This window comes from Haematobia irritans, chromosome 1, assembly GCF_050003625.1.
Source record: "Haematobia irritans isolate KBUSLIRL chromosome 1, ASM5000362v1, whole genome shotgun sequence".
Lineage (NCBI taxonomy): Eukaryota > Metazoa > Arthropoda > Insecta > Diptera > Muscidae > Haematobia > Haematobia irritans.
Genome location: NC_134397.1, coordinates 112,905,214 through 112,931,023, shown reverse-complemented (window position 1 = coordinate 112,931,023; position 25,810 = coordinate 112,905,214). Strand labels below are relative to the sequence as shown.

At 33.9% G+C, this 25,810-nt stretch overlaps 2 protein-coding genes across 2 annotated transcripts in view; one reads left to right on the top strand and one right to left on the bottom strand.

Annotated features, from left to right (window-relative positions):
- The window catches only part of timeout (circadian regulator timeout), a 1,081,463-nt gene that overhangs the window by 302,059 nt on the left and 753,594 nt on the right, over window positions 1-25,810 (bottom strand). The window lies entirely within an intron of this gene.
- Window positions 1-25,810, top strand: part of 2mit (leucine-rich repeat-containing protein 2mit) — a 250,101-nt gene that overhangs the window by 26,466 nt on the left and 197,825 nt on the right. Inside the window, exon 3 of the mRNA XM_075291453.1 lies at window positions 17,805-17,844. The gene's annotated coding sequence lies outside the window, so the exon portion shown is untranslated. The remainder of the gene's footprint in view (window positions 1-17,804; window positions 17,845-25,810) is intronic.

The following is a 25,810-nucleotide window of genomic DNA, read 5'->3' as shown; positions in this document are numbered from 1 at the left end:
AATATGAGTCATGAATACAATAAAGGATGCTGATAACCTGGTTTTAAAGCAGGGAAATATTGTTTCTTGGGAAAAAGATATAAACTCGGGCAGAGTCCAATATATGATACCCTAAACGAATCCTACTAAGTAATCGATCGTATTCAAAAGTTAGTCGACGATTAGTTATGTATGTTAAAACCCGGCGGTAAAAATCTGTGACAAGAAGTGTTACAAAGTTAACAATGGTACATATTTCTAAATAGAAATGTCAGTTACATTATAGTTGATTCATTGATATTGGAAAAAGCATTTGCGTCCGATTTTTGTTTTTTTTTATTTATAACTTAAACGTTGCATCTAAACTTTCGACTTTTTGATAAATTGTCAATCTAAAAAAATCTATAGTACACCGAATTTTCCTTGCAATTTTAAGTGGACTTTTCTTTTTTTTTTACTTTAAAAAAAATTGGTATTGATTCCGAGCCAAAGAAGCGGAGAATACAAGTAAGGATACTTTTAAGACACAATTCTCTTTTAAATTTGGGTTTTGTGTACTTGCTTCTAGGAAACAAATTTTATTTTTTCGCTTTCTCATCTTTTTTTCTTCATATGCTATCAAAGTCCTTTAAAAACGAGTTCACGACAACTTTATTTTCCAAACAACTTTATTATTCCAGTAGAAATTATATTATGTTTCAAGTAAAAAACTTCTTTAAAATAAAGTTTTGAAAAACATGTCCTATATTTGAACGATTTTTTGCTTTGTAGTCAAGATACAAAAAGACAACTAATTTAAAGACAATTTCATTAAATCTAAAGAATTTTTCTGAATTATTAAAGTCAAGTTGACCTTAGCCCAAACATTTTTTCTTTCATGTTATGATACCCATTTTTAATTCAAATCACTTAATTATAAGGACAATACGACTTCATTGAAAAGTTTATCGACTTTTGGACAAGGAAAAAAACTTTATATTAGAGAAATACGTCTTCTATGCTAAGCAAAATTTGCATTCGTATTTTCAAGACACGAAATCTTTGACCTCACGACAATATTTTTTTCAGTGTATTTATTGTTACCTGTACTTGTGACAATCTACAGCTATGCAATTGTTTCATTACCTGCAAATAAACAATAAATAATAAATCAGATATATGGATGAAACATAAAGAAAATACTAAGGTAAAAATTGAGACATATGTATTCGAGATATAGGACAATTTGAGTAATATTTAAAATTTTTGCTACTCAGCAGTGGCGATTTTACAAGGATATTGGTCAATCGTGGGTTGTGATATATTATTTGGCCAATTCGGGTGATATTTCCACAAGTCGGATCTTTATTTAAAATTCGACCATTCGTGAAAAGTTTGGCAATACAGTGTGTAGAATATGACTACGATATGGGGAAATCGTCACATAATTTTGTGTAAAATGTGGGTATTTTGGCCATATTAGATTAAGACGAAACACTTCAATAGCATATTAATGTATTCTCTGTGCAAACTATCGAGTCAATTGGAGGAAACTCCCATTGAAAATGGGTCTAAAATATGAAACATTCTACCAGGGAGCTATATCTAAATATGGACCAATTTTGACCAAATTTGACATGCATAGTTAGAATAATAATCCTGCTATCTCAGCAAAAAACGTAAATGGGAGAATAATTTTGGCCTTCGTGATCATATGGGTGTAAATCGGGCGAAAGATATATAGGGGAGCTATATCTAAATCTGAACCGATTTCAACCAAATTTGGCACACTTAACGATACTATTAAACGTACTCCTTATGCAAAATTTGAAGCAACTCAGGGCAAAACTCTGGAATTTGAAGCCATATAGTGCAACTCGGGCAAAAGTTATATATGGAAGCTATATCTAAGTCTGAACCGATTTCAACCAAATTCAGCACTATTAACAATACTATTAAACGTACTCCTTGTGCAAAATTTGAAGCAAATCAGAATAAAACTCTGGTTTTTGAAGCCATATAAGTGCAAATCGGACAAAAGATATATATGGGAGCTATATCTAAATCTGAACCGATTTGGCTGATATTTTGCATATCTTACGAAAGCCCCAAAATATTTTGAGAAAATACGTTTATAAATGCGTCAATTATGACCAGATCGGTGACAAATATATATGGCAACTATATCTAAATCTGAACCGATTTTTTTTCAAAATCAATAGCGATTGTCTTTGAGCCAATGTAAACCTCTGTGCCAAATTTGAGGACGATCAGACTTAAACTGCGAGCTGTACTTTACACACAAAATTACATATACAGACAGACGGACACAGTAGTGGTGAAGGGTATAAATATGGGATATATTTAAATATACAGCAAATTTTAGGCAACTTCACAAAATTGCATTTATGATTTATCAGAGGATAGATATGTATTAGTAATATAGGAAAATTGTAGTCATTTTTAAAAGTTGTCGAGTTTTAAAGGAAAATGTGGGTATTTTGGCAATTTTTGCCCAAATCGGAAAAACAAATACACGCAAAAAAATAATTCTTTCCTCCCAAACGAAATTTTAGACAAACAAAGTTCGTTTCTCATTTGCTTTTCGTTGAAAGGAAGTGCATTAGGAAGAAAAGTATATACTTTTTGTGTTAAACGTTTATTCTTTTCCAGGATGTAAAAACAATTTCATAAAGACAAAAAAACATTGTTTTCTTGCCAATTGCATTTTCCCTCACATCTTTCTCACATCCACGAGGTTTTTTAGTATTTAACATCTTTTCCTGTAATACCAACAATGTAGAAGAAATTATACGATTTTATAAATTTTTAAAATTTTTTTACCTTTCGCCTGGACGGAGAATCGAACCGCGGACCATGCACTTTGTAAGCCAACACACTAACCACTGAGCTATGTACCTGTTATGGTCATCAATAGATAATTATCCATATAAGTTATATTTATATAGCATAGCTTGCGGCGCCCACGAACCGAATAAACAAAGTTTATTTAACAGAAACAAACATTTAGTTTGGCACCGTGGTGCAGTGGTTGCTACGTCCGACTTGCATGCCAAGGGTCGTGGGTTCGATCCCTGCTTCGACAAAAGTTTTTTTTTTTGGTTTTTTTTTTACATATATTTCAGATATGTTCGGAAGATTCCGAAAAAATATTCAACATTACATTGTGTTTTTTAAATTTTGAACTGTAAAATGTGTCTTATTAAAGACCTAAAGCCAGAAAAGAACAGTGTTTGATATAAACGAAATGGACTGTGTTGTTGTTTCAAAAATAACTTTTTATTGAAAAAATAAAAATTTTGTAACAAACGAATTTTTTTGGTGAAAAAAGTTTAAAATTTTCGAAGCAATTCAAAAAACTCTCACAAAAGAAAAACGTTTTCGGTGCACGTTTTCCAAACGTTTTTTTTCTTTGCGTGTATATGGGGTCATATCTAAATCTGAACAGATTTCAACCAAATTTAGCACGCACAGAATGATAATTCTACTCCTTGAACAAAATTTCACATAAATCGGAGTAAAACTCTGGCTTCAGGAGTCGTATAAGTACATATCGGGCGAAAGATATATGTGAAAGTTATACCTAAATATGAACGGATTTCTTCCAAAATTAATAGGGATCTATTCTGACCCAAAACACAAACGTTTGCCAAATTTGACGACGATAAAACTGCGACCTAGACTTTGATCACAAAAATGTGTTCACAGACAGGCGGGTGTTGCAAACATATAATACTTAAATACCCTGTTCCACAGTGTGGCGCAGGGTATAAAATCTTTAAACCACAAATATAAAATCGTCAAAATGATACATTGTTGTCTTTAGTCCAAAGATTCAGACACGATACAAGCTATTCAATCACACGATTTTGATTACCAATTGTGGTAACCTCTTCGAGATATAAGATGATCCGGAAAATTTTCCCGTAAAAGAGAAAAGTGTGCTGATCTACTTTTAGTATAATTTTATCGAAATCACTTCGATTTTATTATCCGATTTGATAAAGGAGCATTGGCATACCGGCTAAACCTAGAGCACATGCATAGATACCTGCAAACCCTCCTGATCCTGAGTCTATACTAAACAGACTAAAGGAATGTAACCCAGACTTCCAACCGCCGATTGGAAGGTTGGTCGTTTGGATGAGGTGGATGGACCACGACGACATGCGGTGTTTATATTGAACATTGAGTCGCTGTCACATCTAGCCCAGACCCAAGAACGTGTAAGTTATGGCTTTCATGATATATAATGTATACAAAAGCGATATGGTGTTGTAGTCTGGTGGCCGGCACTTCAGCAACCGACAGGTTCAGAGTATGGCGTGCTTGTGTATCTCAGGCGCATTCAATAAGACAGGAACAGATTCCCTTAATGTCATGCTGCATCTATTGCCTTTAGACATTTTGACCAGACAGTCAGCTGCTATAGCGGCTGTGCGGTAGCGCGAGCTGTCGTTGTGGTCGGAAAAAATGTACGGTCACAGTTCGGTCCTCAAAATAATGCCATACAAGTAATGTTCCAAAAAAGTTTGGAATTAATGTATACTCAGGCAGTCTACCTGCAATAAAATCCTTGGACTCTGTGTTCCTTAACTTGAAAACGGCCATCGACTGCCGCAAATCTCTCAACGAGATGGCTGAGCAGTACAATATTCACCCAATATGGGTGCCTGGCCATAGGATTATACCGGGGAGCTGTCAAGCAGATGAGTTAGCAAGGCTAGGAACTACATTACATATTCCAAGGGAACTAGAATCTGTTGGTATGTCGCTGGCAACCTGCAAGCTCTTACTGCGTGAGAAGGCTGTCATGATGGCAAATGTTCGATGGGAGAATTGCAAGGGTTGTAACGACACCAAGCAAATATGGCCCCATTTAAACTTGAACCGCACACTAAATATGCTAGTGTTCTCAAGACGTCAGATATCACTTCTGATATCTGCTATAACGGGTCTCTGCCTGATTTGCAAAAACTATTGGTGCGAAGTATAATGACTACTGTATGAGCTGTCATGATGCGAAGGAAACGGAATCAATTAAACACCTCTTGTGTGAGTGTCCTGCATTTTGTGTAAGGCGTTAGCGAATTTTAGGGACATATAGCTTTAGATTACTGGCGGAGCTAAAAGACGTTAACTTAAGCAGCCTGTTAATGTTTTTGAAACAATCTGGTTGGTTCAACAAAAGAAAATAATAGAGAAGGTTCAGTGGTTAAAACTAGAAGTGCCCATATGTAATAGGTACTTTTAGTTAAATGTGGTATCACAATGGACTGAATAGTCTAAGTGAGCCCGAAACTTAATCGGACTGCCCCTTTAACCTAACCTAACCATCTGATTTGTCTCAAATTAGAAATCTAGAGATATTTTACGACCACAAAGAGCTGTGCCTAAAATGATGTGTATCGATTCATGTTTTGAAATATATTTGGTCTACAATGATCTCCAACTTTAACTTCTTAGGCTTCTAGAAACCGTAGTTTTATTTCACATTGGAAAAAATTATCTGGAAGAATGAACTAACTCATGCGAAAATCGAACTAAATTGTACTCCACATTTCGAGATTTCCACAAAGTGTTTTTAAAGGCCGGAAAATTTAATGCAATGTAATACTTTTTTACTTTAGTTCATAAAGTTACAATTTCTCATAGAAGAACATTGACATTGTCCTTTATACCCATGGTTAGGTCATAAAAACTTAAAAAACGAAAAAAGTAATAAAATGTAACTACAAATAAATATTTTTTGTTTGCAATAGAAATACGTTAAATTTAGCGTTAGTATAGTTTGTTAAAATCCACCTGAAATTTATATAATTTCAAGTAACCATCTTCGGGATTTCAGAGGAAGCTATTATATTTGAAATAACGAGAAAACAATTTGAAAAATATGCTTTGAGTAAAAATTTTTTAAAAGCACTTTAGAGTACTAGCAACGTAAGTAATCGGCAACATAAGTAATCGACCATACATCATGTAGAAAATTTGGTTAGCTTTCGGGAACTATTATGAAATAGTTTCACATTTAATTGAATATAAATCGAGTAGGTTTTGAGATATATTTGAAAAAAAAAACAAATACATTTTTGAGATATATTTGAAAAAAAAAAAACAAATACATTTTTGGCACAAGGTTAGGTTAGGTTATGTGGCAGCCCGATGTATCAGGCTCACTTAGACTATTCAGTCAATTGTGATACCACAGTGGGGAACTTCTCTCCTATCACTGAGTGCTGCCCGATTCCATGTTAAGCTCTATGACAAGGGACCTCCTTTTTATAGCCGAGTCCGAACGGCGTTCCACATTCCAGTGAAATCACTTAGAGAAGCTTTGAAACCCTCAGAAATGTCACCAGCATTACTGAGGTGGGATAATCCACCGCTGAAAAACTTTTTGGTGTTCGGTCGTAGCAGGAATCGAACCCACGACCTTGTGTATGCAAGGCGGGCATGCTAACCATTGCACCACGGTGGCTCCCTTGGCACAATGTTATATATGGGCATAATATTTTGATATCTCCAAAATCCGTGACGTATTATATCACACTTCTCTTGGGATGACCCAGTTGCAATATTATAACTATATCTTTTGTTGCATATACAATTCTACCTATATTTTGCATTACTTACTTGAGTAATATTTCCTCCAACTAACTTATATCACTCAATCTATTATGTTGCATTATTCATTTAAAGCTAATTCTTAAATGACATCCGAATAGGATAACGATATCCTTAATTGCTATTTCTGTTATTAGATTTCCTCTCTTTTGCCAATGAAAGTCCAGACAATTTCAATTAAGAATGTGACATCCATTTTCATTATAGTTCAATACACACCTACAATGAATTAAATTGAAATCGTAGCAGAAAATTAAGTTTAAATTTAATTCAAACAAACAAAAAAATTGTGCAATTTTCAAAGATATTTGTAGTTGATCCGACTATTGATTTAAACTAATTGCATAATCTAAATATCGTATATATGATGAAGATTTGTTTATATTGTGGCAAAAATCACATTTTAAATTAGACCACATAAAAGTCCTTCTATTCGTTGTCATATTAAATTCTATGAAATTGATACAACATTTTTAAGCCAACAAATGTATGTGTCGTGAACAGTGGCTAGAATTGAGAAGATGAAACTACAAATGTTAATTTTTACCAGAAATTTTTTTAAAGAATTGAAAATTTTGGTAAGGTTATCGAAGCCGTTAGACATGAAAATATACGTTTGGAATATAAATATGACAATAACAAACCTCATTGACAATTCCGTACATTCTGCGGGCAAAAGCGGTGCCAAATTGGTACAGAAGCGATGAATTTAACATGGGCTGGTCATAGGACGGATGCCCACCATTTCAACAGCACTGAATTTGCATCACGTCTTAAGGTGTAATCCGAATTCAGTGTTTTGGATATGAATTAAAAATGTTGTGATATTTAGACAAATTACTAATTTGTGTAAAACATTATGATTTTTAAGGCATCCTAACGCTTGTCTGTTTGACATCAAATTTTCGCCATTTTTTCTAGGATCGATTTAGCATTTTTTCTGACAAAATTTAAAAAAATTTGTACGATTTTATTAATTCTTACTCTATTTGAAACAAAAAAATTTAAAATTACCCATTAGAAATGTGAAAAAATCGAGTTATAAAAATTTAATTAAAAGAACTTCCTGTGTAGTTAAAAAAATAACATCCTTGGGAGGACATTTTGAAAGTGCTTTTAAAGTTGTGCCTTTAGAACAACTTCCAAAATTTTTTGTTGGGTACTAATACAGAAGTAGTTAGAATGTACGCCATCATTCTAAGCCTGATTTATTATACTTAAAAAAATATTCTCAAAATAAGCCCTAGACCAAGAATTTCGTCCCCATCCCCGTAATAATTTGGTGGAAAAAATTCGCAATACCGGTCACTGGTCGTCGTTGGCAGAGCAATCTTGAATCAATGTTAGTTCCAACATAAATAGATATCAGCCTATCCAGAGTCATAATAAAGATATTTTCTGTTGATGTGTTTCGTTATCTCTCTCCATCGCCATCATTTTTCTTTGTCTATACCCTTTCGCTCTCTTTCTCTTGTTTGGCATTTCTAATTATGTATATCGATATTATCATATCGATCGCATTGTATTACTGTAGTTTTCATATTTTATGACAAACTAAGATTTTAATAGAGTCGCAACGTCAAGGGTTCTCAACACTGTACAGGTGAAATGGAATGGAAATTGAAATTGAAATAAAATATCCAACGGCAAATCAATGTTTTTTCTTATTTGCAATATTCGCATAAGCCAAAAGGCTTGGAAAATTTTCAACAAAAAACAAAAAAAAATTGATTATATTTACATGTATGGAGGTGTTTTTTGTTCCGGTAGTTTTCCATACTCTTCACATTTACCATATACCTATAGATGCAGACCCTATGATTTTATTAATACACCGGGTCTGATTGCAATTGGGAAAGTTTTAGTGAAATTGCATTTATGGACGAAACACATAGATACTTTTTAGATTTAATCATTTAGATTAAATTAAAATGCCAATAACATGTCAAGATCATAACTATAGTTTTGTTTGCCTATGCAAAAAAAAAACTATAGAACATATTGGAAAGTACAAATCGAAAGTTAATTTGAAACTTGGCAACCCTGTTCAGAAGAAAAAAGTTGCCAATGTTTACCAAAAGTTGCGTGTAATCAAGAAGAGCAAAATATTAAAAATTTCACGCTTAATTTTTTTCCAAATAAAAGTGAAAAAAAAGAAAACTTTTAAATGTGGATTCTAAGAGGAGGATTAGTAGTTCAAGATGTTGTAAACACTTTAAAAAATATTCTTGTTTTCCAACTTGAATTTGTGGATTCAACAGTGTTGTTATATGTGAAAATTTTAGTGCTGTTATATGTGAAAATTTAAATGTACATACGTATATTTGCGAGGAATAGAACTAGAAATGTTAGCGATTGTTAATGAAAATCTTTGCTTAACATTGTCCGTGAGGAAGTATACTTTTACGTGCTGTAAAGTTTGTCTGCCCAAACTTGCCCATACTAAAATAAATGTTATTTTTCTAGGGAATAGTGATGATAAAAATAGCGAATTATTCTCATTTTGTCTGAAAAACAAAACAAAAAGATAAAAATGCTATCTTTTCTTTCTGGAAAAGTAAAATACCACATAAAATCGACGAGGAATTAAGCAAATTAATTAAAACACATATAAATACATCAAAAGGAAATGTGAAAGCCACAAGATAACCAAAATAAGGGTCCTATGGCCAAAATTGGGAAAATTGAGCGATACGTGTATATGGGAGTTATATCTAAATCTGAACCGATTTATGATTTTTTGCAGGTATAGTTAGTACTACAGAAGATTACATTCTGCCAAGTTTGAGTAAGATTGGTTAAAAAAAAGGATTTTATAGTAAAATTTTGGAAAATCGGGCGATACATATATATGAGGGCTATATCTAAATATGAACCGAATTTGATGAAATTTTGCACACTTTAAGGGTACTACAAAAATTACTTTGTGTTAAATTTGAAGACAATCGGCTAGAAAATAAACGCAGTACGATCTCATTTGTCGTAATCGGGCGATACATATATATGGGGGCTATATCTAACTTTGATCCATTTTTTTCCAAATTCAACAGTGTTTGTCCTTTTACTAAGAAAACACGTTGTACAAAATTTTATCAAAATCGGTTAATAACTGCAACCGGAATCCTGTGAACAACAAACACAGATGGACGGAATTAGACTTAGATACCGAAGAACGTGATTTTAATGGTTAATATTTGTTTAATCTTAATAAAATTAATTTAATAAAATGGCAACTGGTTTTTACTTTTTACAACAAGTTCTGGGGATAAGGCGCTTTCTTAATAAGGAAAACAAGCAAGTATAAATTAAACTCCATCTATGAGTATACGTATTCCAGGAAATTAGAATTTCGACCCCTCTATAGTAACGCACATGGAATAAGGGGGATTGGCTCCCTTTTTGTTGGTAACATTTGATTTTGATAAGAAATATCGATATACCATGTTTGAAGATACTAGATTTATTGTAAATAATTTTTGCCACAAATTTTCAATTTCCGCCCATAGTGCGGTGTTTTCGAGAGACCAACACTCATACTAACAAACACCCGCAGTCGTCGGTTGCATTGGATATTGGTGGTTGAATTTTTTTTTACCAATTGGTGTTTTAAGATTGCACATATTGGTATTTACTAAATACACTGGTCGGTTGATCGCAGCTGTTCTCTGGTTGCTATCATTTCTAACTAAAATGTTCGTCGAACAGCGATCAGATTTATTCATGTCACAGTTTGTTGTTTACAAGCTGACATGCAAAAGATTGGCCAACAGAACTCAAGCGTTAACGATGGTAAAAATGTGGGATCTACATATTAAATTGGTATTACTGAACACTTTCTTAAAAATAACTAACATATGTTATTTCTTTAGGGAACATATTTTCATTATGGATATACATATACGAGTATAAATAAAAACACCTTGCAATTACCATTATGCTAAACTTCTATGAATCCCAGATTTTAAATATAAATCGGAATAATCTTTAGACACACATCAACCACAGTATTAGGCTTCAAGGCAAAAAAGGTAAATCCATCTACGAAAGCAGAAATACCAACACTACCATTCGCACCATCCCTAGAAGTTGATTTTTTCATCATCTCCATAGCCAACCAACAAGTAAATGAGTATGGTTATTATGATTATGACATTGATGTCTGATAATGTTAATTTCTTGGCCACATATGGATGTGTATTAAAAGATACTTTTTCCAGAGGTGAAATAAAGGAGGCCTCTCAGTACATTTTACGGAAGGCTGTTTTCGTAAAAATACCTTATCGATATCAACGATGTGAAGAGAAGAACGATGTTCAGCACATACGGGTGAGCGCAGATGATTTCACGATAAAAACCCTAATGATTGGTATGAAAGGCGGGAGTAAATCCAGCACTGAAAGCTTGTCCGGTTCCAACGATTTTGTCTTTACACTAATGATTTTAGTATTTATTCCAGAGTCAAAGAAGCGGAGAATTTAAGTAAAGATACTTCTAAAACACAATTCCCATTTAATTTGAATAGTAGGAGACAAATTTGAATTTATTTGTTTGTTTTGCTGTTTTCCTCAAAATCCTTTCAGACTCAACGTCCAGTAGAAATTATGCTATGCTCCAAGTACAAAACGTCATTAGGATAAAGTCAAGATACAGTCAACAAATTTAAAGGCGATTTCATTAATTTTGAAGAAATTTTCAGAATTAGTAAAGCCAAGATGACCTTAGGATAGGTTAGGTTGAAAAGAGGATTCAGGTTGCCGACATATCGGCTGACATACACCTAAGCCAGTATACGTCTTGTTGTGCGCTCTAACTTCTTCTTTCCATCGTATAATTTGTTTCCCAGAGCCAGGACCCGAATCACCACTCCACAGATATGGCTACCTCTTTTCCTAATAAACGCAAGGCAGTGACAAATGTAGTGTTCCAAGGTTTCACCATTCTCTACAGCTTCTATTCGGCACAGATGTGCTCTCAATTCTTGATGCCTGGTCGTCTTTCCCATGATCAATACCAAACATTTCGGCGTGTCCCGATACCTAAAACGGTTCACGATCGCACCGTAATGTCTGACATTGCTTTCATTGTCTTCTGGCAATCTATGAAAATGTTCATTTTTATGGCCTCGTGTTATTCCGGAGTCATTTAACACATTCAGTTAATTTTGCTTTCATGAATTCGGATTACTTAACTCGCACACGCATTTTAAGGACAAGAAATCCTTGGCCGGAAGTGATGTGTCTCGATTGTCTTTCTGTTGTTCTACTCGAACAAAATCCTTTAAATAAGTTTCAGACTTTAGTTAAGGTTAAAGTGGCGGCCCGATTAAGTTTCTGGCTCACTTAGACTATTCAGTCCATTGTGATATCACATTTAACTAAAAGTACCTATTACATATTCGCACTGTCTTAGTATATATTAATGCCAAAATTTTTTGGAACATTACTTCTCAGCCAATTCGCCACCTCTCTTATTGCTAATATTTCAGCCTGAAAAACACTACAGTGATTAGGTAATCTTTTCGCTACTCGAAGTTCCAGATCTTTAGAATATACTCCGAAACCCACTTGTCAATCCAATTTAGAGCCATCAGTGTAGAAATCTATATATCTTTTATTCCCCGGGATCTGTGTAGACCACGCATCACTGTTGGGAATTAGAGTTTCAAACTTTTTGTCGAAAAGTTGTTTCGGCAGAGTGTAATCCACTACGTTAGGCACATCTGGTATTATTTTGGGGACCGAACTTACTTTATAGTTGAAGCTTATTAATCTATAGTTCAAAGATTTCAAATCTCAAATACCCAAAGAAAAAAAAAAGATTGTCTGTAATCTGCTTTATTTGCTTTAAAGAAAATTTTGTTGTGTCAGAAGAAAACTTCGTTTGACTAAAATTTCACTCCTCAGAAAAGAAAACTCTGTGTAATTCTAAGATTGTTTCTTAAAACGAAAAATTGTTATGAAAAACTCGATATTTGCCTACAGGTTCCTTGTGGATATAAAACAAAACTATTTTCCAATTTTCAGGAAATTAAAAACCTTTTTTTCTGCAAAAATAATTATAAATGAAAATAAACATATTTCTGTGACGAAATCTTGACGAAATCTAGATGAAAAAGAAAGTGCACAAATTGGGTTAATATATTTGCTTTGAATCGAGCTATTTGAAGAAAGTAACCGCGAAAATTTCAACGCAAAAACCGACCATAGAACTGGCCCTAGTTAGTCATGTTCACGACCTCAAGCCAAAAAAATCTAAAAGTTCAAAGATCATCAAAGAAAATTAAGCATAAAAAAATAATCTTGAAAATCGAAATTGGACAAACAGCTATCAATATAAGCAAGCTAAGATATTTATTGAGGATTGTTCATACTTTGTTTTGTTGTTTTAAAAAATGAAATTAAAGAAAAGATTTTTAAACTATTTCTTCGAATACAGCAAAAACTGCCTTCGTTTTAGAGAATCTATGTCATTGGCTTGGAATCATAACTTAAATCCTTAAGTGAGTTTTTGGATCCAAGCGAAATTTGTTAGTGTATATAAAACGTAGCCTGAGGCCCACCAAAATAGGCACCTTGACATGGATACGCTTCTTACACCCTTATACATTGAAAACATCAAACTGTGCCCAAGAACTAACCACCAAGAAAGGGTTAAAGTTTAATTGTACTGATGTGTAATTAATTATTAACATTTTCCACAGATATTTCTTCATTGTCGTTTAGGACATGAAGCCAGGCATTGTCATCACAAATGGGTAATGACATTAACCATGTTAACCTACATTATGCTATGTTCGAGTGCTCATGTAAAGGAGAAGAAAACTGAGTTAATAGAAACAGGAGTAAGACAATTTGCTGTTTCAAGGATATGAAAGAGTGAAGGTGGTTTCAAATTATTAGTTGGGTAAAGTGATTCCAATTGCCCTTAAATCGAGCAGAAGAATCAAATATTTAATAAGCAAGTTTCTTCTGTACATAGTAGTTGAAGTCCTTCTTCTTCGACTTGCTTGGCCAACCATAAGAGGGTTATTACTGGTTGTTTCGTATCGGTATCTAATGATGCTCCAGTTTTCCAAGGCTAAAGACGTCGTCGTTCCCTTAGCATATGTTATTTTGGTTATTCTGGAGTTGTACATGAAGACGATGATAGCGTAGTGCTGTCGGGTACTTGTAGCAGTGGCAAACTAAGATTTTCAGTTCAGTTTTTTTCTGCATCATTAAGACTAATTAAAATTTTACTTGTGGTATTGGTGAAAATGCTATACATTCGTCCCTGCACTCCCTTTGAGAAGAGATCCATGCCGAAATGTGTTTAGCATCGAAATAGAGAAGTTCTTCTTCCATACCATCTCCGTGGATTTTATTGTCATAACATTACGGAAAGAAGATTTTGGATGGGGGAAAACGTCAGGAATACGTGCCCCTTTTTATTCCTTCAACAAGAATGCCGAATTTCCAGAATTCTTTAATGAGTTCCTACATTGGGCTTATTTTTGAGAATATTTTGTATTGCAGAATCTCAAAAATGGGGTTTCAGTGTCAGTCGTTCATATTTATATTTGAGTGGGAGCAGTCCCATATTTGCTCTTAGTAATTTAGAACTTTTACAAATAATAAAAATATTAAAACTAATTAGCCTGCTTTTGTAATTACACTCGGCAAGGTGAAGGTGTGTTCTTATATAAATGCATACTTTATAATTAGCCATAACAAAATTAGCTTTTAATAGTTTTCTTATTTCAATTAAAGAATAATAAAAATTATATTCATAGGAAATATTTTAAACAATTTCCTAAGTATAGACATCTTAACTAATATGGGTATAATTGGAAGAACTTTATAATGACACGCGTAAAATAACTACATTAAAATGTGTTAGCCTAATTTAATTACTTGTGGTGGTGACTTGAAACTAAAGAAATTATTCTTTGTGATAAACAATATGGACAAAAGTTTATGAAAATTATAATTAAAGCAGAAGGCTCAGAGTAATCCTTAAAAAGTCGATATGGTTTGTACCGTGCAAACATTTTATGTTTCACCTTAAGCATATCTATTTCCAAGACCCCAAATATTTATTTCCGAATTTTAAAAACTTGTTTACTTTTAGCAAAATAAATACAAAAATGTGTTTGCATACAAACAAAAAAATATATGTTAAATAAAATAAAATAATTTATTAATAAAATATGGTAGTCAATAAGTAATCATGAACGTAAACGTTTTCCATAATTTGTGACTATATGCACTGAAAGAAGAGTTTTCTTTTCTGAGCAACGAAATTGTAGACAAAGAAAGTTTTCTTTAACGATAAAAATTTTTCGTTAAAAGCAAATAAAAAAGATTAGAAACAATCATTACAATAAATCCAATCATTACAAAAATACTTTATAAAAAAGATAATTTTCCTTTGTCCAAAATTTCCTTCTGAAGGATTTTTTTTTTCTTTCGAATTATTTTTTGAAAGTGTCCCATAAATCAAACAACTACTGTACGAAGGCTGCATTTTATATTTCGGGATTGGGCAACCGTATTGCAATCTGCCAACTGACAGCTCCATCGTAAAGCCTTATATTTTTGTGAATATACGTACTCATAAACGCTTTGACATCTGAGCGCTATTTGTGTTGTTCACAGCAAAATAAAGGATTCATCTCGCCCAAAAAAACGGAATTAAATCGTGAAGATTTTCCTGCGTTTAGTTTGTACAAGGTTAGGTTAGGTTAGGTTAGGTTATGTGGCAGCCCGATGTATCAGGCTCACTTAGACTATTCAGTCCATTGTGATACCACAGTGGTGAACTTCTCTCTTATCACTGAGTGCTGCCCGATTCCATGTTAAGCTCAATGACAAGGGACCTCCTTTTTATAGCCGAGTCCTAACGGCGTTCCACATTGCAGTGAAACCACTTAGAGAAGCTTTGTAACCCTCAGAAATGTCACCAGCATTACTGAGGTGGGATAATCCACCGCTGAAAAACTTTTTGGTGTTCGGTCGTAGCAGGAATCGAACCCACGACCTTGTGTATGCAAGGCGGGCATGCTAACCATTGCACCACGGTGGCTCCCTTAGTTTGTACAAACTTCGACGTGATTTAACTCATGAATGATGAATATAATTCAATTTTTGGCGAGAAAGCGCATTTAAGAACTAATGTTTGTCGATGGTATGGTGAATTCTACTAAGGTCGTATTTCACTCCAAGAAGGATTTCGTGAAGGTCGTAAAAAATCAGTTGTTGTTCCTAAAAAACATTGGTGCTGTGTGACAACTGTTATTGCAAGGTCTTTCGTGAGATTGAGACAACCTTAGGCATTAGTGGTACAAGCATACATTCAATATTGCATGAGCATTTAACCGTCAACAAATTTTGTTCCCTTTGGTTCTCACACTTTTTGTCAAAAAACGAGTTGTGTCGATTAGTCGAAAATTTCTTTCGACTCCAAATATTCGATCAGAAAAACTGGACATATCGCAATCATACACCCTCAAAAAAAATTCCTCTGTAAGTTCGAAGATGGGCTAATCGGTCCAGGTTTTGCTATATTCTCCCCATATAAACCGACATCCCGATTTGGGGTCTTGGGCTTAAAGAGACCGTAGTTTTTATCCAATTCGAAATCTAGAGGTATTTTAGGAGCGTTAAGAGGTGTGCCAAAAATGGTGAGTATCAGTCCATGTTTTGGTATAGACCCCATATAGACCGATCTCCCGATTTTATTTCTTGGGCTTGTAGAAACCATAGTTTTTATCCAATTTGCCTGAAAGTGGAAATCTAGAGGTATTTTAGGACCTTAAAGAGGTGTGCCCAAAATGGTGAGTATCGGTTTGGTATAGACCCCACATAGACCGATCAACTGATTTTACTTCTTGGGCTTATAGAATCCGTAGTTTTTATCCAATTTGCCTGAAATTGGAAATCTAGAGGTATCTTAGAACCACAAAGAGGTGTGCCAAAAATGGTGAGTATCGGCCCATGTTTTGGTATAGCCCCCATATAGACCAATCTCCCGATTTTACTTCTTGGGCTTCTGGAGTCTGTAGTTTTTATCCAATTTGCCTCAAATTGAAAATCTAGATGTATTTTAGGACCATCAAAAGGTATACCGAAAATAGTGAGTGACCGATCTCCAGATTTCACTTCTTGGGCATATAGAAACCGTAGGTTTTAACCAATTTGCCTGAAATTTTCCAGGATGTAAAAACAATTTCATTAAGACTATCTCAAAACAACAATCTTTTTTGGCTAATTGCATTTTCCTTCACATCTTTCTCACTTCCACGAGGTTTTTTAGTTCTTAGCACCTTTTCCTGTAATACCAACAAAATTTTACCATTCGCCTGGACGGAGAATCAAACCGCGGACAATGCAATATTTAAGCCAAAACACTATCCACTGAGCTACGTAGCTGTGTCATCAGCAGACAATTATCGCACCAACGCACAAGCAACGAAAACAGTCAAACAGTTATATTTATATAGCATAGTTTTCGGCGCCCGCGAGCCGAATAAACACATTTTATTTAACAGAAACATACATTTTATTTGGGCACCGTGGAGCAATGATTAGTATGTTCGGAAGATTCCGAAAAGATGTTCAACAAATTAAATTCTTACTATGAAACTGTAAAATGTGTCGTATTAAAGTCAGAAAAGAACAGTGCTTAATATAAACGAAATGGACTGTGTTGTTGGTTCAAAAATAATTTTTTTAAACTGAAAAAATAAAAATTTTGTAACAAACGAATTTTTTTGGTGTTAAAAGTTTAAAATTTTCGAAGAAATTCAAAAAACTCCAACAAAAGAAAAGCGTTTTCGGTACACGTTTTCCAAACTTTTTTGTTTTTTTGCGTGTATGCTTGCACTAAAAATAATGTGGTAAAATTTTGAGTTTCAAACATCTAATGTATACACCGAAACATATTAAAAACAGACTTTTTCGTCTATAGGACTATAGATCCTAATGGACAATATTTTAAATGCACTGGTAATGGGTCTAAAAATATATGAGCATTGTAATTGGACAAAAATTTGGGATTTCAAAAATTTGATTTTCAATGAGCTTCAATTCTATTTCCAAAACAATATTTAGAACAGTTCTACACTATACATCTTTTCGGATGTTATTGTATTTGTTATTTATAAACAACACAATTTGGTATATTCAAACACATTTAATAAAACATTTTCTTTATTATTTCAGATCCCGACTGTGAAATGTTTCAACACAAGAAACACTTAAGGTTTGTGAAAATCACTATAGAAATATTCTTTTTGTTGTATGTATACACTGTTAGAAAAATATATTTTTCCTATGTCCCTATGCAAACAAACTGTGTTTCGTGCACAATTTGTATATACAATATATTTAAGTGCAAACATATAATGTTCCTAAACTAACACTAAATGTTTGGGACAAATATGTTAATATGTTAGAATATATTATGTTTGGAGCATGAATGTTTCATAAAAATCATATGTGTGAATGTAAACATATATAAATTTACAAATTTCGAGTAAACATATATATGTTGTGATATTTTATTCAGAGAGCGACAGAGAGAGAGAGAGAGAGAGAGAGTATAGAGAAAGAAATAGAGATGGAAACCGGGAGGGTTGACGAAAGATATCAACATAAGACAGCGAGAGAATGAAAAGAGAGCAATTTCTGTGAAACCGCTTGTATGTTGTTTCGGAAAACTGTTTTATGATACGGCCAAAAATTTGATATGCTTAAGTCCAAATATTATTTAATTTGAATATTAGATTGAGTGTTCGGAGTAAAGGGAATAGACATTCGGAACCAAGAGAATAGACATTTGAAAAAAAGCATGTGTTTTCGCCTTGAGAGCAGCATTTTATGTATGTGTTGACATGTGTTTGGTTTATCATTTTGGTATTATGGGCACAATTTTTTTTTTCTTGGTTCGTTAAAAGAAATCGGAACGTACGAGGAGTAAGTCAAATTATTCAGGCAAAGGAAATTTAAAAAAAAAAACGGTGGAAAATATACAAAAATTACAAAGGGATCTTCACAAAAATAACGAAAGGGCAGTATAATGTTTTTAGAGTTGGGATAGTTAAATGAAAAAAGGAGGAAATAGTGAAAAATTAAACAGTAAAATGTATAAAAACAAAGTTTAGTTCCTATTTATTAATAAGTAGTCCAAGAGGAGTTGACGGACACCTTCAAATATAAAAGCGGGCATTAAGTTCGGGTTTTGCAGCTAAAAGAATCGAAAAAGTTTATTTTCTTTAAAATAAATTATTAAAGAAAAGTAAAAGGCAAAGCATTCATTTTCATTTTGGAGCGATACTGCCAAAAGCTCAGTCCATTTCGTTTATATCAAGCACTGTTTCGGACTGTAAATCTATAATAACCCACATTTCGCAGTTTCATTATAAAAATTTTATATAGTAAAATATAAATGTGTAAACTAAAAAAAATTGGTGTTCGGTCGGAGCAGGGATTGAACCCACGACCCTTTGCATGCAAGGCAGACATGTTAACCACTGCTCCACGTGGCCAACAAATGTATGTTTCTGTTCAATTAAGGTTATGTTTGCATGGGCTCGTGGGCGCTGAAAACTATGCTATATAAATGTAACTTATAACGATAATTACCTACTGGTGACTATAACAGTTACGTAGCCCAGTGGATAGTGTGTTGGCTTACAAACTGTATGGTCCTCGGTTCGATTCTCCGTCCAGGCGAAAGGTAAAATTTATAAAATTGAATAATTTATTCAAAATTATTTGTATTACAGAAAAAGGTGCCAAGAACTAAACAATTTCGTGGAATTGAAAATTATGTGAGGGAATGAGCACAATCTTCTTTGGGGAAAATTCTTCCAAGCATATAATATTTTTGGGCTCAAAATGCTTCCAAACATATAATATGTTCACATAAAACAAACATATTAATGTTTCGGCAGTATCCAATAATATATGTGCTTCCTGCAAAATATGTTTGGAACATATGTTAGAGAAGCGATTTTTTTTGAGGGTGTATCTTCCACGTTATATTATCATATTAAATAATAAGAGTGATGGGTGATGAATGATATGCCTTGGCATGAAAATGCTAAGTTTTACTACTTCTTAATTTCAATGATAGCAAAAGTCGAATGTTTCATATTTGGAAAAGTGTAATTATAGAAACTTGGATACATAAGTAAATATTGTAAATTTTTTTATATTTAATGATAGCATATTGTTATATTTGGAGGGGGAATATGGAACATTTTTGTCGGAATAATATTGTTTTCCCACCAAACATAAGCATTCTTGCCGAAATCAAATACATTATGCTCATGAAATATGTTTGAGGTCATCATAATCTTTCTTTGTGTAATGACATGCTCCATTTTGTACTCCAGGATGAGAACAAAAGAGTTCTATACAATGATCAGGCTTGTGTATTAACCTGCCAAATTAGTGTTTATTTAATATCATGGAAAAATCAAAATGTTGTCCAAACAGTTGGGAAGACTATAGTTGCAGAATATTATTATCCTCGTCACTTCTGTTAATTTAAGAAACTGTTGCTTAATTACGTTATGTAGGCATACTTATCCAGCAAAAAATTGGAATTTTAACCTGTACCTGTTGACGGTGTCACTTCTATGGAAGTTCTTTCGAGAATATTTTGCAAATTAATAGAATTTTCAATTTTTTATTGAGTTTAAATGAAAAAAATATATTTCTACAAAAATATACGCCGAAAATAACAAAATGACAACGCAAATAAATTTGAATTTTATTTTTTATTTTTGCATTCATACTAATAAAGAGCATCTCGAGAAGTATTTAGAATGTTATACCTTGGTGTCATATTACAATCATGTCACAAACATTTGAATTGACGTTTCGACGCTTCGTGTTTAATGACATTTGTCGCGCCGCCAAAAAAGTAATGAAAATGTTCCATTTGGATCCGGAAGTGGTGCAAAATTGACGCAGAAGCGATGAATTTAACATGGGCTTGTCATAGGACAGAAGTCCTCTATTTTAACTGCCGTTGCACTGAATTTGCATCACTTCTTTAGGTGTGATCCGAATTCAATGTTTTGGATGTAAATTAAAAAGTTCTATGATATTTTGTCAAATAAATAATTTTTATAATTTTTAATGGATTCTAACGCTTGTCTGAAACATTTGACCTCAAATATTTTTAAAAATTCACATTTTTTTCAGATTGGATTTATCACTTTTTTCAACAAATTTTAAATAATTTGTACCATTTTATGAATTCTTACTCTGTTTTTAACCTGAATATTGATCCAGGTATACTTAGGCTGCTAGACGAACTGCTAATTAGGAGACGCATTTCGGCCACACTAGGACAAGCAAACATAAAAAGGTATGTGAACAGAGGCACTCCCCAAGGAGGAGTTCTATCATCTCTTCTTTGGAATGTTGCCATAAACAACCTTCTGGTTTCCCTAGAAAAAGAAAGGATAAATGTGGTGGCATACGCAGACGATGTGGCTCTAGCAGTCAGGGGAAAATTCCCATCCACAATCAGAGATGTTATACAGTGAGCCCTCCGGATGACTGAGAAATGGGCGAAAGAGAATGGTCTTGGAGTAAATCCTGCAAAGACAGAATTAGTCATCTACTGCAAAGATCGCAAAACACCCACGGTTATGCCCATATCCTTAGGGGTATTGAAATTCCCTTTGGTGAGTGTGCAAAATACCATGGCGTTATTCTGGACAGGAAGTTGAACTTTAAGCTTAATATTGAAGAAAGAACGAGAAAAGCCACGATAGCTTTGTACTCGTGCAAAAAGGCAATAAGAAAAAAGTGAAACCGAAAATTGTGTACATACATGGCAGTGGTTAGACCTATAATGCTATATGGTGTTGTAGTCTGGTATCCGGCACTTCAGCAACCGACAGGTTTAGATAAAGTCCAGCGTATGGCGTACTTGTGTATCTCAGGCGCATTCAGTGAGACAGGAACAGATTCCCTTAATGTCATGCTGCATCTATTGCCTTTAGACATTTTAGCCAAACAGTCAGCTACAGGGCGAGCTATCGCTGTAGTCGGAAAAAATGTACGGTCACAGTTCGGTCCTCAAAATAATGCCAGATGTGCCTCACGTAGTGGATTACACTCTGCCGAAACAACTTTTCGACAAAAAGTTTGAAACTCTAATTCCCAACAGTGAGGCGTGGTGTACACAGGCCCCGGGGAATAAAAAGATATATAGATTTCTACACTGATGGATCCAAATTGGATGGACAAGTGGGTTTCGGAGTATATTCTAAAGATCTGGAACTTCGAATAGCGAAAAGATTACCTAATCACTGTAGTATTTTTCGGGCTGAAATATTAGCAATAAGAGAGGTGGCGAATTGGCTGAGAAGTAATGTTCCAACAAATATTGGCCATAATATATACTCCGACAGTCAACCTGCAATAAAATCCTTGGACTCTGTGTTCCTTAACTCGAAAATGGCCATAGACTGCCGCAAATCTCTCAACGAGATGGCTGAGCAGTACAATATTCACCTAATATGGGTGCCTGGCCATAGGAACATACTGGGGAACTGCAAAGCAGATGAGCTAGCAAGGCTAGGAACTACCTTACATATTCCAGGGGAACTAGAATCTGTTGGTATGCCTCTGGCTACCTGCAAGCTCTTACTGCGTGAGAAGGCTGTCATGATGGCAAATGTTCGATGGTAGAATTGCAAGGGTTGTTACGACACCAAGCAAATGTGGCCCATTTAAACTTGAACCGCACACTAGATATGCTAGTGTTCTCAAGACGTCAGATATCACTTCTGATGTCTGCTATAACGGGTCGCTGCCTGATAGGCGAATTTGCAAAAACTATTGGTGCGAAGTATAATGACTACTGTATGAACTGTCATGATGCGGAGGAAAAGGAATCAATTAAACACCTCTTGTGTGAGTGTCCTGCATTTTGTGTAAGGCGTAAGCGAATTTTAGGGGCATATAGCTTTAGATTACTTGCAGACCTGGGAAACGTTAACTTAAGCAGTCTGCTAATGTTTTTGGAACAATCTGGTTGGTTCAACAAAAGAAAATAATAGTGAATGTTCAGTGGTTAAAACTAGAAGTGCCCATATGTAATAGGTACTTTTAGTTAAATGAGGTATCACAATGGACTGAATAGTCTAAGTGAGCCTGAAACTTAATCGGTCTGCCACTTTAACCTAACCTAACCTATTTGAACCAAAAAAGTTATGACATGATCCATTAAAAATATGAAAAAAGCAAGTTATAAAAAATTAAACTAAAAAAACTTCCTGTGTAGTTTAAATAAAGAACATCATTGGGAGTACATCTTCTAGAAGTGCTTTTAAAGTTGTGCCTTTGGAAGAACTTCCAAATTTTTTTGCTGGGTAATATTATTCATCAATATATACCACATAAATTCAAAAAGTGTCCTTTGTGTTGTGATTTTTCCCATATCAGACCAGAACCACAAAGAGAATTAACAAACGAAAATGAGGCTGGGCGCATAGGCTGAAGCACTCCAGTTACACTGCAGCTGAAAGTCTTTCTCGTCGCCTACTCAATGACTGAGCAGGACTAAGCTGTTTGTTGTACAAAAATCCAAGCTCTTAAGTGACTACCAGCACTAGAAAAATGTTGAATGTAGACTAGAGGTGTGCGCGTGAATCACGTGAGTCGTGAACAAAATCCAAAGCAACTCTCGTGAATGTGCGTGAATGGGACTAAAATAAATATGTCGTGCGTGAGAAATAAAATCGGTTCGTGAATGTGCGTGAATAAAATTTCTGCAAAATCACGCCCACGAAAAAAAATCAAGATTTAATTCATACTCGTATGTTAACTGAAATTAATTTAGCTCTCTAACTATATTCTATTTTTGAATTTTGTTACCTTTACTGATTTCCGTTTGGAAAATGTCGTGCGTCTCGTGAATTTATCGTGAATCACGAGAATTGTCGTGAATCGTGCGTGAGCATGAGTCTTTACAGGTAGTTCGTTCGTGAGCGTGCGTGAGTACTGGTTTTCATTTCGTGAATGTGCGTGAGTGGGATTGCGTGAATAAACACGATACCACATGTATCGTGCATGAGCGTGCGTGAATAAACACTTAGCTTCGTGAATGTGCATGCGTGTGAGTGAAATTTCAGTCACGCGCACACCTCTAATGAAGACTTTGATGTTTCAATAGGTTTACCCAGTATCCGGAATGGAATGTTGGTACATAAGCACATTCATAGTTTCGTATATGCAAATAATGACTGCATATAAATATACATGGGGATTCATAATTCCTATGCAGAAATGCAACAGCATACACATAAAAGCTTATTCTAAAGTAGAGAGTGTATGTGAGGTATGAGAGATCGAACGAGAAAGAGAAGCAATAACATCTACATAAAATTTTGTATTCAAAGATGCATTCAAAGTGAAAGTCAAACAAACTTATCCAACAAAATACTCTAAATTGGCTTCAATACAAGAGCACAAAGGAATTTAAGCCCACCTAAGATATAACAGATACACAGTTTACAATCCTTCAATAAAAGAGAGAAATAAATAATAAAACTGTAGAGAATCAGTTCAGTTATATACACTGAAAAAATGTTGACTTAATATGAAAGATACACTTTAGGACACGCATTTTACACAATATTAAAATATTTTAATCAATATAAAATTGCTTTAACAATTATCTTTAAACAGGAACCTTTGACATTTTATTAATTGAGAAAATATATATCACAAAAACATAAACGAGTTCTCAATATCAATTCAACTTTTTATTCCCTTGACTTAATCTAAATAGCTTCCTTCAAACTAACATTATTTTAAAGGTAAAAATCATTGGATTCAAGTAAATTTTTTTTTGAGCGTGAAAATTAAAATAATACTTAAAACAGAATAAAGAATATACTATATTACTTTAGTTGTGTGTTTTATAACATATAAAAAATTCAAAAGTAGGTTTCATGTCAGAATGATTTCCTATAAAAATACATTTGTTGTTTATAAATTGAAGTGCTCACACATAAATGATAAGCATAATGGAATTTGGAATAGAAATCTACAAGGACTATTACACCGAAAAAAATATCCTTAATCAAACTAGCGCTAATTTTAACTTATTTCCATTGCAAAAACATATTTCTTTGTAGTTAAATTTTATTGTTATTTGCGAAAGATTCAACAGTCCAATGAAATTTTCGTTTTTTCAAGTATGTCTCAAACATTTTATGAACTAACCGTGGGCATAAAGTTTAATGACCGTACACATAAGTTCAATATGAACTTGTGCAGTAGAAAATTTTCATACGATTCCCTAAAATAGTAAGAATGAACTACTGTATGGTTAGGTTAGGTCAGTATGGTTAAAATGGTTATGATTTGGCACCAATGATTTTTTCTTTACTTTTAGTTCATTTTTTCTTCTGTGAGAGGGTGTAATTTCGTGAATTGCAGTTAAAAAGTACACCAGGGCATTAAATTTTCCTGGTTTTAACAACGCTTGGTGTAAATCTCAAAATGTGGAGAGGAATTTAATTTAATTTTCGCACAAAGTAGTTCATTCTTCCTATAAAGCAGTTTACTTTTTTCTACACGCAAAGAAAAAAAACGTTTGGAAAACGTGTACCGAAAACGTTTTTCTTTTGTTAGAGTTTTTTGAATTGCTTCGAAAATTTTAAACTTTTATCACCAAAAAAAATCGTTTGTTACAAAATTTTTATTTTTTCAATAAAAAAAAGTTATTTTTGAAACAACAACACATTCCATTTCGTTTACATCAAACACTGTTCTTTTCTGACTTTAGGGTTTTAATAAGACACATTTTACAGTTCAAAATTTAATATACTACAATGTAATGTTGAACATTTTTTCGGAATCTTCCGAACATATCTGGAATATATGTAAAAAAAAAAAAACTCTGGTCGTAGCAGGGATCGAACCCACGACCCTTGGCATGCAAGTCGGACGTAGCAACCACTGCACCACGGTGCCAAACTAAATGTTTGTTTCTGTTAAATAAACTTTGTTTATTCGGTTCGTGGGCGCCGCAAGCTATGCTATATAAATATAACTTATATGGATATTTATCTATTGATGACCGTAACAGGTACATAGCTCAGTGGTTAGTGTGTTGGCTTACAAAGTGCATGGTCCGCGGTTCGATTCTCCGTCCAGGCGAAAGGTAAAAACAAATTTTAAAATTTATAAAA